Source organism: Physcomitrium patens, chromosome 6 (genome assembly GCF_059467195.1).
Source record: "Physcomitrium patens ecotype Gransden chromosome 6, ASM5946719v1, whole genome shotgun sequence".
In the NCBI taxonomy this organism is placed as follows: domain Eukaryota; kingdom Viridiplantae; phylum Streptophyta; class Bryopsida; order Funariales; family Funariaceae; genus Physcomitrium; species Physcomitrium patens.
Genome location: NC_143415.1, coordinates 4,910,390 through 4,930,473, shown reverse-complemented (window position 1 = coordinate 4,930,473; position 20,084 = coordinate 4,910,390). Strand labels below are relative to the sequence as shown.

General features: G+C 26.8%; 1 long non-coding RNA gene and 1 pseudogene across 2 annotated transcripts; both read left to right on the top strand.

The window, feature by feature from the left end:
* Window positions 1–213: 213 nt before the first annotated feature.
* On the top strand, window positions 214–3,177 carry LOC149989111 (uncharacterized). 2 transcript variants are annotated; one of them, XR_016503228.1, is made up of 4 exons: window positions 214–368; window positions 695–838; window positions 982–2,074; window positions 2,768–3,177. It is a non-coding gene; the product is annotated as an uncharacterized LOC149989111 (long non-coding RNA). The 2 variants fall into 2 exon arrangements; XR_016503229.1 differs by lacking the exon at window positions 2,768–3,177 and having other exon boundaries at window positions 222–364; window positions 982–2,272.
* Window positions 3,178–4,786: 1,609 nt separating this feature from the next.
* On the top strand, window positions 4,787–7,666 carry LOC141045508 (TMV resistance protein N-like; annotated as a pseudogene).
* The last annotated feature ends 12,418 nt before the right edge of the window (window positions 7,667–20,084 follow it).

Below are 20,084 nucleotides of genomic sequence, written 5' to 3'. Positions count from 1 at the left end.
GTTCATTCCTTTCTTCCAACTTATCACAGTGTCACGTGACATCCTCAGTGTTGTCGACGCAATTTCAAAGTGGAAAACATATACGTTCATATTTACAGTTGTATGTGTGCGTGTGCAGTGCTTAATACACTAAGGTATGTTCATTCTCGTCCCTTGGATGATACAACCCATCACTGGTCCGTTCTTGATGTCCAGGGTTTGAAGCACACCGCACATCCTCACCCCCTTCGCCCACCCGCAGCGAAACCCTCGCAGCAGCGTGCTCTCTCATCACTTCGAATTGCTCGAATCTGCGCTTACATACATGACGCCGTGACATCTCTGTGCCGTATGCAAACATCGTGAGAGCGAGGAGCCGCGGATAGTAGGTGATCCTGTGGTTTTCTCTTTTTTTTGGTTCCGAGATTGTTATGATGGCTTTCTGTGTTTCGAGTGTGGTGCTCAAGGTGATGGCTGGAAGCCAGACACTAGGCTTGATCGTAAGCCCATGTTAGGTGTATCCTATGCAAGCTCGTTAACAATCAAAAGGTTTTGGGTATTCATTATATAGCATTTTCTAGAGACTGTAACTTGTGATGTTAATCCAGGTGAAGTCCGAATCTTTTGCTGGGGACTTGGGTTGTCTGGCATTCTTGCGTTGATGTGTATTCAGTATTTGTTTGTCTGTTTTTTATTTTTGAAATTCCGGCTTCAGGGATGGGGATTGGCAAGAAGATGACGGCGCATTGAACACCACATCACAATTGTATCCTGGCTAGGCTTGTGTACCATCGAATTGCGAGACAGGAGCGGATCTGAATGATTTAAAGAACGGAAGATTTCTATAACTTGGAATATGGTGAGGTCATCTTCAAACTTGTTCATCTACGAAGATTCTTAGTCCATTTTGAGGAATGAGCTTTCTTTGACTCACAATTGCAACCTCTCTGTGTCATATGTCTGTTCAAGACTTAATGTTCTCAATCTGTTTGTGTCATATAGGTTGAATGACTCAGTTTTCTCAACAGAAGCTCTGACCTGGAGCTCTTCCACTGCAGGTAATACTGAACTTTAGTCAGAGATTACATTACACTTGCAATGCTCTTGATTGAACTGTCAAAAGCACATCGTACTCAGATTCGATAACCTCCCGACGGGCTTCAACGGGCTTGTTATCAGCGTCAACGCACCAGCTGCCTCGAGATAAGAAATTTCTCCAGTGTCACCGATCAATCACATCAAGAAGGATGACACAGGAGCGACTGCAGGAATCTCTTTCGTTAGAGCTAAGTGTCACGAATATCCGAGAAAGATAGCAAAAAACAGCACTTTCACATTTGAAGAGGAACACCTGAAGCATAACTGCGGTTGTTCGAACCAACCAACGAGTAGAAGCTTCCATTCACTTGTAACACGTTCTGGAAGACCACGTCTTTTACCTTCGACAACAAGTCCAATTTGGAATGGCACTTGTCAGATAACGTCGTCCTGGGCAAGCATGTGATAGAAAGAAGAACGGGGAAAGGCAATCCTGGATACTAGTTTTTTTGTTTTCTTTTTTCCCTTTCTTCTTGTGTTTTTTTCCGCTACTATCTGTCCATCGTCTATTTCATGCAGTTGGTCACCGAAGCCGGGCGAATCCTTTGTTGTTTTTTTTTTTTTTTTTTTTATCTTACTTCTGATACCAATGTTGAGTAGATATTGCTAGCCCTGTGTGCGTGTGTGTGTCCAGTGCTGAATACAGTAAGGTACACCATTGTTTATCAGTAGGTTCATTATTGGGTCACCTCGGATTCGCTTGAACTAGTCTCTTGCATTCATTGGTGAATTTTGAATTTTGAGGTGGAAATCCGCGTGTTGGAGCCTCTCCATCTTCGCTTTCGGACGACCCCAGAATCAGTCAAATTGGAGTTAGAACGAAACTTTTTGGCAACAATTCAAGTGGTCAACTGCCCCTTTGCACCTTGGATTACCCTACCAACTTATGAGAGAAGCAAGGATGAACTGTGAAATATTGGATTGCTACAAATACTGGTGATGTTAAACTCTAACAACAAGCGAAGGATTGTTCCAGTAGTTGGTATCGTAGTCCAAGGTGAGAAAGCGCGTTACTTTCTTTTGTTTGCATAAATTCCCTTATCTCCCTTGGTTTTACCATTTAACTTACATCACAGAATCTGGTTTATTTTTAGAACTAGTTCAGTCAAGAATCTTGTCGTGATACATTTCACATTCGACTCAACTATTGTAAATTATCTTTATTTACACTTAATTTGGATGTTTGTCTTTGGTACACCATTGTTTGTTAGTAGGCTCATTCTCGTCAACCCATCAGTGTTTTGGTCATGCTGTCTAGGGTTTCAAGCACACCACACATCCTCGTTCCCTTGTTCACTTCCCTTTACCCTCTCGCAGCCAAATCCTCATTGCTGTGTGCTCTCTCCTTGCTTCGAAGTGCCCAAATTTTGGCTTACAAACAACATGAGAGCTTTTTTTTTTTTTTTTTTTTGAGATTGTTACGATGGCTTTTTGTGTTTAGAGTATGGTGTTTTAGGTAATGCCTAAAAGCCAGACAATAGATTGGATAGTAAGCTCATGTTTGGTGTATCCTATGCAAGCGCTTGAACAGGTTTTGGGTTTTTAAGATTGAATGTTGTAGATATTCTAACTTATGATGTTAATCTAGTAGATGTTTGATTCTTTTGGTAGGGAACTTGGATTGTCATGCATTCTTGCATTGATATGCACTCTTTACTTGTTTGTTTATTTGTTATTTTCAAAATTCAAGCTTTATGGATGAAGATTGGCAAGAAGATGATGGCACATTGAACAACATATCACAATTGTAATTTGGCTAATCAAATTGCAAGATAGGAGCTAGTTTGAATGATTTAAAGGGTGGAAGACTTCTGTTACTTGGAGTATGGTGAGAACATCTTCAAACTTGTTCTTCTATTAAGATTCTTAGTCTTTTTTGAGGATTAAGCTATTTGTTGCATAGGGTGGATTTTTTATTGATTTATTTATTAATTTGTGTCATTTATATAATGATTGATTTAGAAAATATAAAGGATTGGAGAATAAAAAGCTTATAAATTGAATAAGAGAAGTTGATAAAGGAGATGTGCTTACTCAATGCTTCAACTACAATCATGAAATGGAGATATTATTAAAGTTTAAAGTTGTATTGAATAGAAATCAATGTGCAAATATTTGCAAACTACTTGGTCGTGTTATCAAAGTATTTGAAGGCTTGAGAGCTTGTAGCAATAAAAGAAGTGAATATGAAGTTTTATTTTGATAATTTCAATATACAACATTGAAGATATACATGTTGATAAAAGAGTGTGCACAAGAACAGTGGTGTGAAGCAAGTATCTTTCAAATAGAAAACAAAGAAATGTTTAGAGAGTTGTCATGGGACTTGAAGATTTATTATGAAGTAGCAATAGATCTACTTGCCAAAAAGTGTTCAAAAAAATTAGAGGACATTGTACCAATAATGTTTGATGTTCCTACTTTTGAAGATGTTAAACATGATGGTGAAGAACTATGTCGACGATTAATTTATATGAATAAAGATGTTCAATATGAAGATCATAAATTGGCAAACTATTTATTAGTAAGATTGAAGGAGTTGTAGCGCATAGAAGGTGGAGAGATGGATTCTTTGCAAGTATCAAGTGATATCAAAAGTTTAGAGCTTGGAAAAATTATAAATTAGGGTGCTTATGGAAAAGTTCGTGAATCCAAGTGGTTTGGACTTTCTAGTGCAACAAAAATAATGGATGTTGATTTGAATGATTTGTTCATGAAAGAAGTGGGTATCTTAGCTAGCACAAGTCATCCAAACTTGATCAAATATTACTATGCTGCAAAAAGTAATGCAAATGAGTATAGGGAGTCTTCATCAATGAAAAATTCAAGAGAAGAAGTATACTTGGTGATGGAATTGATGCAAAGAAGTTTGATCAATATATTAGAGGCAAAAAGATCAATGCCATATTATTTTCTTATTGATGTTATTTATCAAATTGCAAGAAGAATGTGTTATTTGCATGACATGCAAATTGTACATCGAGATTTAAAGCCAGATAATGCGCTACTCAATATTATAGATGATGGTAAATGCAATAATGGTTTTCAATTTGCTATTGTTAAATTGATTGATTTTGGTTGTTCAAAAATCAATGTGGGAAGAAATCCCAAAATTAATAAAAATAGATATATATATGGAACACCAATATACATGGCTCCAGAGATAATAAAAAGTGGAAAGGAATCAATAAAGACATGTGCTTTTGAAGCAGATGTGTATTCTTTCGCAATGACATGTTCTAAGATACTTTCAGGAAATGATCCATTTGATGCTTCAATTTTTCTAAAAGAATTATTAAAAAGAATCGAAAATAGTGAAAGACCTAAGTTACCTTCAAATTGTGATGATCTTAGTAAATTGATCAAAGAATGTTGGACATTGAATCCCTCAAAAAGACCAAGTTTTGTGGATATCTGCAAGAGACTCATAATATTGAAGAAAAAATACTTGGTGGAAATTAATGTAGCCAAAATACCTTATTTTGGAGCATTTAAGAAAGAAAATCATATTTTGGAGCATTTAAGAAAGAAGATCATACTTAAAAGGAGTAAATTAAAAGATATGCATATTGATGATACACTAGTAAATCACATATTGGAGTTTTTGATGATATATATATATATATATATATATATATATATATATAGAATTGATTTTTTTTATTTTAGGTTCTATATATTTAAATATATGTTCTTTAATGATGTTTTGTAAAAATTGAATGTGATTAGATTCTTTGGTTAGAAACTATAGCACAAAGTGTATATTTTTGATAACATCATGATTTGATTACTTGAATAGGAATATGATAATGAAGTCAATATAATGGGTGTAAAAAAACAGTTGTCTAAGATCAAACAACTATGCAAGAAAGGAATAAATGCATTGTGTTTTGTTGGTATGGGTGGAATTTGAAAGACTTCATTAGCAAAGACTACATTTGAACGCATGAGACACATGTATGATGTATCATGCTTTGTTGAAAGTATTCAAAAGAAGGATGATGGATTTTCAATAATTTGCAAAGTTTTGGACCAATTGAATTTTCACTCAAAACCAAAGAGTTTAGAAGAAGCACAAGCTATGATGAAAGATTTATTGATGAGCAAAAAGTTCATGTTGGTGCTAGATGATGTGAAGGATAAGAGTCATATCAATGATGTAGTACTTATGGATGTTTTACATTCTAATAAAGGTAGCATACTAATTGTGAAAACTCGAAATTGAGAGGTGGTAAAAAACTACCCTACAAAGATTCATAAATTTGATGTTAAAGAACTTGACAAAGATGCAAGTTTGAAGTTGTTTACAGCTTATTCTTGTAGGGATGGTGATGAATTGCCTAAAGAACTTATTGAGGTTGGCAAAGAGATTGTAAGAACTTGTAATGGACTACCTTTGAGTTTAAAAGTTGTGGGGTCATTTTTAGGAGGACAAAAGAGGTTGAGATGTTGGGAAAGAGCTTTACAAAAGTTAAGAAGAGGAAGACCTTTGGATGGAGATGAAGAAGATAGTGAATATAAGCTATGGATTGTTTTAAAGATAAGTTTTGATGTCATGAAAGTTGAGGAAAAGAACATATTTTTGGACATATGTTGCTTCTTTTGTAACAATGTGAATTGGGGTGGTACAATGAAAGAGACTATGATACAAATATATACCAATAAAAAAAGTGGAGATGAAGAGCAGGATGCAAGTATTGTTTTGGATATGTTGGTTGATAAATCAATGATAAAAATAGAAAAAGATGGAGTAATAAAAGTGCATGATCATTTACAAGATATGGGACGAAAGATTGTTGAAAAACAAGAATATAAAGACACATGAATTTGGAATGCAAATATGGTGCCAATGCATGGAATAACAACAAAGGTAATACTTTCAAATAGTGATAGAATAATATTAATACAAAATTAAAAATTAAAAAAATAAAGTATAAGATATTTTAATTTTATTTTAGAATAATTTTATATATTTTTGTGTGATGCAATATTAAATACTTAAAGATTTGTATATGATTTAAGTACTTGATAAAGCTATAGATTGTAATTTCTAATTATCTTTTTTTCATGTTAATTAGTTGGAAGGTATAATTCTTGATTATAATACGAAAGATATCTTTAAAAGGTTTATTATTAAAGGATTATACTTTTGCTCTCTACGAATAGTTATATGTATCATTGATCCAAAGCAAAGTAAAGATGTCTTTGAAATACTTATGGTTTTGGTAAAAAATGCAAAGAAGTTAAAAGTTTTGTTATTAAGAAATAAGTATTATGATTATCTTAAATTTCATCCTTATAATAGAATAAAGCTATCCTTGGCAATGTACAATAAAGAATTTTGGAAAGTATTTGAAGAATTAACAATATTGAGTTTATTAGGATTTATTTTTGATGAAATACTACCTAGAACATTATTTACAATTAGTACATTAATGAGACTTGATTTAGATGGATCTATTAGATTTAGAATATTAATAATTTAAAAAACATGAGATTAGTAAATAACAAAATTTTAAAAATAATGTCAAAAGAATTGACTAACTTAACTTTTCTAAAAACACTTGATATGAGTGGATGGTCAAATTTGACAAAGTTGCCAAATGAATTGGTAAATCTCTCTTCTTTGACAACACTTGATATGAGTGGTTTCTCAAGCTTGACAAGCTTGCCAAATGAATTGGCAAATCTTTCTTCTTTGAAAATACTTAATTTAAGTAGGTATTCAAGCTTGACAAGCTTACGAAATGAATTGAAAAATCTATCTTCTTTAACAATACTTCATTTGAGTGGTTGTTCATGTTTGATAAGCTTGCCAAATGGATTTGTAAATCTTTCTTCTTTGACAACTCTTGATTTGAGTGATTGCTCAAACTTGACATACTTGCCAAATGAAGTGACAAATCTTTCTTCTTTGATAATACTTGATTTGAGTGGTTGCTTAAGTTTGATAAGCTTGCCAAATGAAATTCTAGATCTTTCTTCTTTGGCATCATTTGATTTAAGTGGTTGTTTAAATTAGACAACTTGCCAATTGAAATTGCAAATCTTTCTTCTTTGACAATCCTTAATTTTTGTAATTACCTAAACTTGAGAAGCTTCCCAAATAAAATGGCAAATCATTCTTCTTTGAAAATACCAATTTAAGTAGATGCTTAAGCTTGACAAGCTTTCCAAATGAATTGAAAAATCTATCTTCTTTAACAACATTTTATTTGAATTGTTGTTCATGTTTGATCAGCTTGCCAAATGGATTTGTAAATCTTTCTTCTTTGACAACTCTTGACTTGAGTGATTGGTCAAGCTTGACATGCTTGCCAAATGAAGTGGCAAATCTTTCTTCTTTGATAATACTTGATTTGAGTGATTTCTTAAGTTTGATAAGCTTGCCAAATGAAATTCTAGATCTTTCTTCTCTGGCAACATTTGATTTAAGTGGTTGCTCAAGTTAGACAAGCTTGCCAATTGAAATTGCAAATCTTTCTTCTTTGACAATCCTTAATTTTTGTAATTGCCTAAACTTGAGAAATATTGCTCAAAATATTATCTCACATTAGAAGTATTCAAATGCTACAAAAAACAATAAGTACAAAAATAAAAGAAGACAAACAAAAAAAAATCCACTTGAATTTGTAACTTCATTGAAATAAAAAACTTTCATATCACATCATGCCTTTCATATCACATCACGCCTTTTATGTCACATCATGCCTTTCATATCACATCATGCCTTTCATATCACATCATGTCTTTTATGTCACATCATGTTTTTCATATCACATCATGTCTTTCATATCACATCACATCTTTTATATCACATCATATCTTTTATATCACATCACTCATTTCATAAAACCAAAGAATCCAAGCGACAACCAATCTATCAATTATGGAAGATTTATAGAGAAGCTCCATTCAATACATCATTTCTAAACATCATTCAACTTAGAAGGCAACATGTGGATTAATTAAAATAAGTAAGAAGACGTTAGATATAAGAATCAGAAACCAATACATAGATATGGCTTTAGTAGCACCACATTATAATTGTGTAAATATGTGGAGTAAATAATGGAGCTTAACTTCTAAAAACAAATGAAAAAACTTACAATATTCAAAACAAAGTGGCAAAGGAAAGAAGAAGAAGAGGTAGAGAGTAAACATATAACATGGTGTAGATAAGATATTTGTATTATTGACACATACGAATAGATAGTTAGAACCATGGAAGTTTCTAAAATTAGAATTAGATTAGTGGATCAAGTAAGATCCATTGTAGATCCTTCTAGAATAAGCTTAGGATAGTTACCTAGATAGTATCTATTATAGAACCTTTTAAAAAAATCTCAGTGTTGTTACCTAGCTGAGGCCTACTAAGGAATTTTCTAGAAGGAATTTAAGGTAGTTATCTAAGTGGAGTCCATCATTTAGGAACATTCTAAAAAGTCTAGGGTGGTAGAACAAAATATAAATAAGACTAGCTAAGGCCTTTTGAGACATTTGGTTAAATATGGCTTTGGACCTTTTTTCTTAATATAACTGGATTTTATATCTTATATTTTATTTTGTTTTGTTTTGATTTTAGTTGCTTAATTTTGTCTCTTGTGTCTCATTTTGTATAGTTCTATTCAATTTTGTTTTAGTTTAGTTTGTTCTACCTTGTGATAAGATTTTATGTTATTATAGATTAGAAGGATCTTAGATACTTGAAATAGACTGGTCCTATTTTATTGGTATCAAAGCAAGTGTTAGATTTACTAATTAATCATATATTATTTTTATCGTATTAATAGGCCAAAATTGATTCTTAAACTCGGTCTCAAATTCCTTCCAATCACAAAATCCACCTTAATCTCTATAGCTTTGAACTCGATGTTGCCACCAAATGGTGGCACATCTCTCAAATAGCTAGTTACATACACAATTCTTTTAGTGGTATTTTCTCCAGCTAGTTGGAAGAATTGTCACATGTTGAAGAGCCATTGATATATATCTTCTTATCTTGAAGTCTTTAGTATGTACTAGATTTATTCAATTTGAACCTAGCAGATATCGACTCTCTTATCCTTGAAGCTTTTATTTGTCTTTGTAAAGTAGCTATATAGCTTAAAAAGTATTAGATAGTGCTATAGGACTAGGTGGATGCAAGATTATGTCTCCTAATTCAAGTTCTTATGTCTGCAAATTGGCAATGTTTCAAAAGCAGAGATGATGGATTGATTCCTATGAGGTTTGAAACTTGGGGTCTAACGAGAGATAGAACTAAAGGATCCATGAATATTTGAAGAGGCAATTTGAATTGTAAAGACAATCAATGCTATAGTTTCAAAAATCGTAGAACTCAACCTATAGCACAAAGTCCTATGGTGCTATCTGATAGCATCAAGTTTTTTTTTGCTCAGTAAGAGGCTTAAAATATATTGTGTCAATTTGCATAGGTTTAAATCTTGATGAATTAGCTTCTGTGAACTTAGAAGTTATTGCCATCACTTGATTTATATCTCTCTAACTATATCTTTGTTCTTGGCATCTTTTAAAGAGTCAATTCTTACATACAATGGCTTAAGCAATAAATTACTTAAATGAGCATGCTTTAAGCATTGTTAATAATAAATCTTTGGCATTATCGTTTAACCCACATCAAAATTGATTGATAAGGGCCTTGTCATTTTAATCTACATTACAAGCAAGATTTTAGAATTTTACAACATATATGGTGATTAAAAGTGATTCTTATTATAGAAATATAAATTTTATCTTTACTATATTTTTATAATTATTTTTCTAAAAATAGCTATAAATACTTTTAAAAATGGATTTGAAGTATAGAAAAGATATAAATCTTTTTGCATCAAAGATATAAACCAACATAAAGCACTCTTAGAGAGAGGTATATTTATAAATCTAACTTAAGCAAATCCATCAAAGTATTGAGAAGGATGCAACCTTAGATAGAATTTTACTTCTTGTAGAAATTCTTAAAATTTTGATCTTGTTCTATCAAACTTCTCAAGTATACTTATCCTTATCTCTTTGATACTTAGAGTAGCAAGACTTTTTGAATTTAGTTGTAAGCTTGATCTACTTCCTTTTCTTAATTGCATAACTTTTTGGTATAGAAATTAAACTTCATTATTAATCTCTTTTATTGGTATTAAAATACTACTTCTATAGTTGATATTAGAGATATGTAAGATTTTCACCATCAAATTGTTGATAAGCTCATAAAGATCTGCAATAGTTACAAATCTATTCTTACTTCTACTAAGAGTACTGTGAATCATAAAATTAATTTACTAGTTGTTTTGGAATAAAAAAAAAATATTTAAAGTGCTTAAAATCACAATATATGATAAATAGTATAAAAATCTTTAGGCAAATAGAAAATTAGAATGTTAGTTGTAGAATTAGAGTCTTAATAAGTCTTAGAGGTAATTATCTTAGTTCATTTAGTATTTTTTACTTATTATTAAGTATTAGAGGATATTTTCTTAGGTTAATATTTATATTGGCCTTCTTTCTATACATATTATTTATAAAAAAATATAAATATTAGTTAGTAGCTAGAAGAAGCATGAAAAAGAACCTTATATCTTTTTAGTTATTTACGTAGAAAGTAGGATTTTTAGTGGATTTAAATTAATTTTATTACTAAAAAAAACTTCAAGGTAAGAAAGTATAGTTTTAAAATTATTTAAATATTATAAAAATATTATAGGAATTTTTAGAATTTATTTAAAATTTATTTAGAATTTTTTAGGAATTTTTAGAGTAATTTTTAAGACTTTGATAAAAAAAAAGAAAAATTAGCATTCAAAAGCCATTATGAAGAAATGGAGTAAGATTTGATGGCCATACAAGGTTTTTAGGCTAATTGGATGTTTTCAAAAACTATGATAAAGTCAAAAATACAAAATTATTGATTTTACTAGTAGAAAATAAGAGGACCAAAAGCTAATGTGGTCCTTGTAGTAAGAGAGGTGCACAAGTCCCGTATGGGTTATAGCATCTTGAAGGTAGTTAGGAAGATAAGACTAACGCCTCATGGCCTCTCTTAGAAATCCATATACACTATTTGTGAGCCTTGGTGAGGCTCAAATTCTTGGTCTTTTAAGCAAGTTATCGTTGGGGTAAAAATTATTTATTTATCTTTTCATTTATTTACTTATTATTTTTAAACCTTCATAATTTACTCATAGTAACTCGGATTTATATATTTCTTATACCATTGGAAAGATATAAAAATTATCTTTTTAAAAAAAATAATTTTTATTTTTATTTTTTACTAGATAAAAATTTAATAAATAGTCTATGACTAGTTTTATAGTGTACAATTGCTTGATTATACTTATTTCACTTATTTTTATATTTTGATTCTTTTATTCTTGTTCTTCCTACTTCTACTTCATACCACCAATTACAAGCAACTCTTAATTGAGGCCATCTTGTAATTGGATTGAAGACTAAATTTTACATTTACAAGTAGCATCTATAAAAAAAATTTCTATAGACAACTCAAAAAAATCTGAAATTCAAATTAAAGGAAGATAATCCAAAACCTCTAATATCAAATAAAAGTTTCTAAAAATAGGAATAGTCAACTCTCTTTAAGAAAAAAAATCAATATTAAAAAATTAATGATAAGTTTAAAGGTGTATAATCTCCAACCTTCAAAATACAACAATAGAAGTGGGATAATCTACTTACTTCTAATACAAAAAAAGGATAATAAGTTAAGACTCTTGTCAAACTATCAAGGACATAAATCTCAAAGAAAAATATTTCAATACATTTTTATGTTACTCTAAAAGACTAAAAAATCACTCAAAGATGGTAATATATTAAATTAAAATAGCTATTGTCAAAGATAAAAAGACTAGGAAATCTTAAAACAAGACTAAAGACTAAAAAGACATTGATAAGAATAAGAAAGACTTTTTCTTATCTCTTTATGTACTATCTAACTAAGAGCTATGTAAAAAAGTCTTATAAGACTTTTAACACATATTGAATTTATAAGATACATGTCTTAACTTATAAGGTAAGTTTTATATATATATGCTACATTATTAGCTTGTACCACAAACTATCTACTTGTACAACACATGGCTAATTTGTTGGCCAAGTTTCTAATCTATCAATAAAATATAAACATATATAAAGTCAAATACGCATCTATGAAGCTTTGCCATAATTTAATATTAATTCTATCTATATTTATCTTCTATCTAATATTTTATAAGTAAATATGTATGTCTATGATACACCTATAGAAAAAGTTAATAATGAAATTCAAAGTCTATACTTAAAAATTATGTAATTGACAGAAACAAGTAGATCAAGCCCACAATTAAAATTAAAGAATCTTGTTACTATAAATATGAAAGAAACAAAGATAAGTATGCTCAAATAATTTGATGGAATAAGATAAAAATTTTGAGGATTTTTACATTAAGTGAAGTTCTTTGTAAGATTATATCTTGCCTAATATCCTAATGGATTTACTCAAGTTGGATTCATAGATGCACTTCCATCTAGAAGTGTTCTCTCTTGATTTATATCTTTGATTAAAAAAAATGCTTAATTCTTTCACAATCTAAATTCATTCTTTAAATTATTTATGGCCAAATTTGAAAAAAGTGACAAAAAAAATAGCCAAGATCTAACTTCTATCTTTACAAAAAAGATCACATTTAGCTATCTTATATGCTACTAAATTCCAAAACCATGCTTATAACGTAGATTTGAATATCAAAATCCTTATCAACCAACTTTAATGTGGATTAAAAAAATAATGTTAAAGATTTATTATTGATAATGTTGAAAGCACATTCATTAGAAAAATTATTACTCAAGCCATTGCATGTGACAATTGACTTTTTAAAAGATATTAAGAATAAAATTTGGTTGAAAAAGTAGAAGTGAAGTCATAGCAATAACATCTAAATTTTAAAAAATATATATATATTAAGGTTGCAAAGAAAGAAAATTAATATGATATGTATCAAATCTCTTAATGAGCAAGAAAAAATAAGATATTGTTGAGAAAGATTGTGCTTATATTGTGGAGAATCTAAGCACAGTGCTTAGTATTTTTCAAAGAAGCAACACAATCACAAAATAAGAGGCATGGTTGCCAAAGAGGACAATTCATTGGAAAATGAGATTGTTTAGATATAATAGAGACAGTGCAATTGGAACCTTATGCAATACCTAGTAAAGATCTTTTATTTTTAAATCTCTCACCTTATTTTATTATAGATGTTTATTTAAGACCAAAAAATTATGAAGTCTCTATCTTGTTAGATTTAAGAACCTTGGCTTATTTTATGGATAAAAAATTTGTTAAAAAATAAAAAATATCTTTAATAAAGAAAACTAAGCATATACATAAAGAAGTCATAGATGGTTATTTGATGTCTTCTAGACATGTTATCTATAAAATTATACCTTTAGATGTAACAATTAATGGTCATAATAGCTTAATAATATTTAATATTTTTTGAGCTCCTTCAAATTTAGTTATTTTAGGTTTATCATCAATAAAGAAGTATAATTTTAAATAAATTAGATTTTTTATAACCTTAATTTTTTTTTATAGCCTAATCAAGATCTTTGTAAAAAATCATAAGTTTAGTAAAATCAAATCTATATTGATAAGTGCAAGAGCTTTCATGCATGCTGCAAAAGAAGATCCATCTTTTATTATTTATACTATATTCATTTTTGATGTTGAAAAGACTTCAAGTGGCATTCTAAACTAGTACCAAGATCATCAAAATGCCTTTGAAAAGAAGAATGTTGATATTCTTTCAAAGCATTGTCTTTATGATTGTTCAATTGATCTTTAAAAAAGAACTTAATCATTTATAGATCACCTTATAATTTATTACAAAAACATTTGGCTACATTCAAAGAATATATTGATGAAAATCTAGCTAAGCATTTTATACAACATTCTAAATCTCTAGAAAAAGCTCTCAACTTGCTTATGAAAAAAAAAAAAAAAAAAAAAAAAAAAAAAAACATTACGAATATTATTTTTTTAATTCATTTTATTATATTTAATTGATCTAGGACTCTTAGATCAATTAAATCTAATAAAAATATATAAAAATAGATCTATAAATAACATTTAATCTAATACCCATTAAAAAAAGATATGAATAGAAGACTACATTTTAAAGTAAGTATGGATATTTTTAATACAATGTCATGCCTTTTAGACTCACAAATGCACCAACTACTTTTCAATATGTAATGAATAATTTTTTTTGAAGTTTTTTGATATTTTTATTATCTATTATTTAAATAAAATTTTAATCTATTCTAAAAATATATAAAAATATAAAATTCATATTTATTGTATCTTACAAAAACTTAGAGATGCAAGACTTTATGCCAAGATAGAAAAGTATATATTTCACATTATTTAAGTTAACTTCTTAAAATGAATTATATCATTTTAAATGATGGCCTTGTATTGGATCCTAATAAGATCTAAATTATTGCAGATTGAAAGATTTCAATAACAATAAAATATGTCTAATGTTTTTTTAAAAAATCCAATTATTACCTAATCTTTATTAAGAACTTTTTTCAAGTTATAGCTTCACTTACATATTTGACCTATTAAAACAAAATTTAATGAAATAAATAAATAAAAGAATTATTTGAATCTTTCAAGATAATTTTTATTTTTTTAGTAATTTTATATTTTCTTGACTTCTTCAAGGTATTTTTTATGGAAAAAAATGTATTAGACTTTGCTTTAGATGCAATATTATCATAAATGGGAGCAAATAACAAATTTTATTCAATAACTTTTTATTTGAAATTTTTTTAGTAGTGAAGATTAATTATGAGATTCACAACAAAAACCTTCTAATAATAATGGATTTATAACAAAAATAGCATTATTATCTAGAAGGTGCTTCAAATCTAATCATTGTATATAAATGTATATGATAAATACCTCAAATATTTTATATTAGCATGTATTTTAAATTCTTACCAAATTTATTGGAACACGTCTTTATCAAGATTTGAATTTATGATCACTTATCAATCAAAAAATTAACAAGATTTATTAAATATCATTTTTAGATGTTTTTATCTTATTCTAAAAAAAACAAGATGCAGCTTTTGATCAATAAAAAATAATTCTAATTACTATAGATTTTTAAATTTTAATTTTTATAATTTTATATTTTTCATAATAGATTATTTCAAAAAGTTTGTATGTTTTTTACAATGTAAAAAATCTATCACATATAAAGAAATAAAAAAAAAAATAACAATATTTATTGCTATCATAGATTGCTAAGATATATTATATTGAATAGAGGGATTCAATTCCTATCAAGATTTTAGAGAATCTTTTTTAAGTTATTGAAAATAGATATAAAATTATTTTGACTTTCTATCCTCAAATTAATAGATAAATCAAACAAATAAATCAAGTTTTAGAGCAATTTTTGAGGTATACCATTAACTACTATAAAGGTAATTAGACAACTTTTTTGTCATTGGCATAATTTTCTTATAATAATATAGTATTTTTTTTATTCAAAAAATTCTATTTTTTTCTAATTATGGTTATCATCTATGACTTGATATTTTTGACTTTTTAAAAAATAATAATCTTGTGGTAGAAAATTTAACAATTTTTTTATTAAATCTGTATACAATAAAAAAAGGTATAATTAAAGGAAGCTTAAAAATGAAAAAATATTAATATAAATTCCTATTAAAAGAAATAGTAGTAGTTTAGAAAAGTGGATGTTATATTGTAAGATAACTATAAGATAAAATAGAAAAATATGAATCATAGTTTAGAAAGATAAATAAAAAATAGAAAGATAGAAAATTTATTAATTATTAATATTTTTTGTAAAAAAATATTTTACTTATTTTATAAGATTTTAAATAAAAAAAATTAAATTATATTAAAAAAATAATGTAGGCATCTTTAGAAGAGAGTTAAAAGTAGTTTCTATCAAAAATTAACTTCAAAAGCAAAAAATTGATATCCAAAGAAGACCAATTATAAATCATGGTACAAACCAAATCTTGAGGCACAAAATGACCTACCTACACCAATTCTAAGACTCTTTTGATGATTAGAAAGTAATTTTAAAAAAAAAATTAAAAAAAAAAAAAAAAAAAAAAAAAAAAAAAAAATCCTTTGTATATAGGTTTTGGATGATTTGAATTTGCAATTATCTTATAAGAGCTTTGCAAAGTTAGGATTTTTTTGGAGTGATTCTAATTTTTATATATATATATATATATATATATAATAGAATATTTTATGACATTTGTAGCAGATCTAGAAGTAAACTTTTATTGGTTTGTGATTACAAATTTTTTAAATATATATTGTAATTTTGATTTTAATCAAACAATTAAATTAAAATTTATTAAAATCCAAGTTGGTTTGAATCTTAGAAATTGGAATTTGGAGAATTAGTGAAGTTTTTAAAGATTTGCAACAATTTTTTAGTTGGATTGAAGTGAAATTTCACACATTTATTACCAAACTTATTTTTTAATAATTTTGCAATATTTGAGAGCAATTGAATAGTGAATGAAAGAGATATTGATATTGGAAGATTGGCATCAAGATTGGAGAAGGAGGTTGATAGACAATCAAGCAGATTTTGAAGAGTTTCTTTCATTTGGTAAATTTATTGTATTTGTTTTCAACTAAGAAATTAAAAGATATACAAATTTTGAGTCAAGATCAATGGTTTAATTATTAGATGTGGTTTTGAATCTGATATAAGATTTGATTTGGATTTTTTTAAGATTTTTTAGAATTTGTCTAAGATTTCATTAAAATTTGGCTAGATTTTTTAAAGGTTTCATTAGAATTTGGTTAAGATTTATTTAGAATTTATTCAAAAAAAAATTCGCATTTCTTTATTTTTTAATTATTTCTTTAGATTTATTTTTTTTATTTTTTATAATTTATTTATTTGATATTTATTATGATTTCTTTATGATATTTTAAAATTAAATTTGAAAAATATACAATTTTTTTAAAGATTTTTATAGAATTCTTTTATAATTTTTTTTAAAAAACTAACATTTCTTTAATATTTGATTAAAATTTTATTAGGATTATTAAGGTTCAATTGGAATTTATTAAATATTTTATTAGGATTATTAAGGTTTAATTAGAATTTATTAAAGATTTTATTAGAATTCTTATATTATTTTTTATTACAAAATTCTAAGTTATCTTCTACAACCAAGTGTCAAGTACATTCTCAAGCAAGATAACATGTAATACAACATAAGTAGTGAATCCAATATGAAAGTTTGAAGTAAAAAATATTATATTTTGTTTATTCATATTTGAATTTAATAGATAAAGAAAACAATAAGGTTGAAGTTGTAACTTCAATGGCAATTTTAAATGGAACTTCTAGTAGTTTTTCTATTAGAAAACAAGGTATGGACATAGATCCAATCACTGCAAATATGTTTCAAGCATTTACATTATCTATGCAACAACAATAATGCAATAATCACAAAGAAGCTTTGGTAATCAAGCCACTGTAAACAATAATTAACAAAATTGACCAATTTGATAGGAAGGATGTTTCAAAGTATTTGAGATATTATGTATAGAAAATAGAATTAAATTTGATTTTCTATTAAATTAATTTTTAAAAAATACATGAATCTATTTCATTTTTTTTAATAGATTCAGATTTTATTAAACTATGTACAATATGACCATATTTTCTAGCATTATCTTTGTGGTAAAAAATGACTTCTTCAATGTCTAGATACAATATTCATTGATATATAACAAACTTAAAAAAGACAATCTTTTTTTTGACTTAGAATAATAAAAAAATTGTCAATGATCTATTGAACCATATGTGAAATGATATTTATAAAAAAATATAATTTCATATATTTTATAAATTTATAAATTTATATTTAAATACAGCACAATAATAAATTGAAAAAATATATTTTATGTTTGTATTAATGATGTCTTTTTTTTTAATTGCATTTGGATTCTTTTTGATAGAATCTTCAACCAAGAAACATGAGATCTATCTTTTAGGACTTGTTGACTAAAAAACTCATCCACACATTCCTATTATACATAAGTAACTATTAATGCTACAATTGAAGATGCATTTGAAGATCTTCTAGATGCTTAAATAAAAAAAAAAACAAGTCTTTATAAGTGATTGGACCAAAGTCTTTATAAGTGATTTCGGGCAAATGGAATACCTTTTCATTTGCTACTGATGTACTTTAAAAATAAATAAAAAATAAATAAAAAATTATATATATATATATATATATATATTATTTATATTTAAAATAATTTCTAATCAAAATACTTATTTAAAAATTAAATAATTACAAAGACATATTATTAAAATAATATAATTTTTTATTCAAAATCATATAAATATTTGATTATTCTAAAAAAAATATTTTATTCAAAAAGTTATGTATTAAAATTGAATAATTAATTTTATTTCTTATTTTTAGATGATTTATTGATATTTTGATTTAAGTAAATCTAATTATCTGTTAAGGATTTTTTTTTCTTTTTTTATTTCATGTTAAATATCTTACTAGCACTATAAAAAATATAATTCAAAAATTATTTTATTAAAGTAAAAAAGTTATTTATTTATTTATTTATTTTTAAATAAAACTTATTAAAAAATTGATATTATGTATAAAAATGATATCATGTATAAAAATTATATTATGTGTTATTGAATCTTATATTATTCAAAAAAATATAATTATACATATCATATCTAAGAATAAATTAAATTATAATATGTGTTTTTAATGTAATGAAAGCTTCCTAAATGTAGATTAGACCTACAAGTATCTTTGAGTACAACTCATGATTTTATATTTTTCTTTTAGATTTTTGAAAAATTTAGAAACTACTATGCAAGTATTCTATAACTTAGATTTTTATTTCCAACTTTTAGAAAGTTACTTTTTTTAGATCTAGCATTTATTAAGCAAGATCCTCTACTTGTCCTAGCATTTATTAAGCAAGATTAAGAATTGTACAAGTAGAATTTGGTTTACCAACCTCTTGGTATCTATTAACTATTTTTTAGTAATTTAAGGTTATTAAGGACTTCACAAGTTTGATACTTGTTTTGCAACCCTCTTTGTATTTAGGAATCTTCTACATGGCCTTTTTATTTGCTAGTACTTATAGAAGTAAGTCTAATCCTTTTCTGATGCTTCTTAGAATTATCAACACTTCTATTGTACTTTAGTCTTGGTTCAAGTGTCTTTTTTTTCTTTCTAATTGATAATAACCTTTCAAATTCTTTGGTTCTAAAAAAAAAAAAAAAAAAACAAACAAAAAACAAAAAAAACAAAAAAAAAAAACAAAACTTCTATAATTATCTTCATCTTTTGGTTTTTGTTTTGTTTTGTTTTGTTTTTTTTTAATTATTTTATGATACAAATATTATTTTATAATATGCATTTAAATCTTTAAATTTGAGAAAAAAATTGAAATGAGTCTTCTAAAAACCTTGTTTTTGTGTAAACACAAAACATAAAGTTTTTAAAATAGAAATATATGATTCAATACAATATTTAATTATACATGTAAGGTGATTTAGTTTCCAAAATATATAATAATTCATTAATTTCTTAGAGTATTTATGATTTTAGTATATAAAAGCAACAACTCTCATTAAATAAAAGAAAATCAATATCATATTCTAAATGTTATACTAAGTTATAGTATTTTAGTTGTTTTTCTTTTATCTACACTATTAATTAGGAATAAAAAAAAAATTGTAATAGTTTGTTGTTATTATTCTACAATGGTTGTTTATGTATTTTCCAAAACAAATAAACAATGCTAAAGTTAACACAAATATATTAGATTAGTTGATATGTGAATGAATTTAGTACATTATCAAAAATAACCAGTAGGAACATATGTTTACAATAAATATTTCTACTATTTTCTATTAATATCA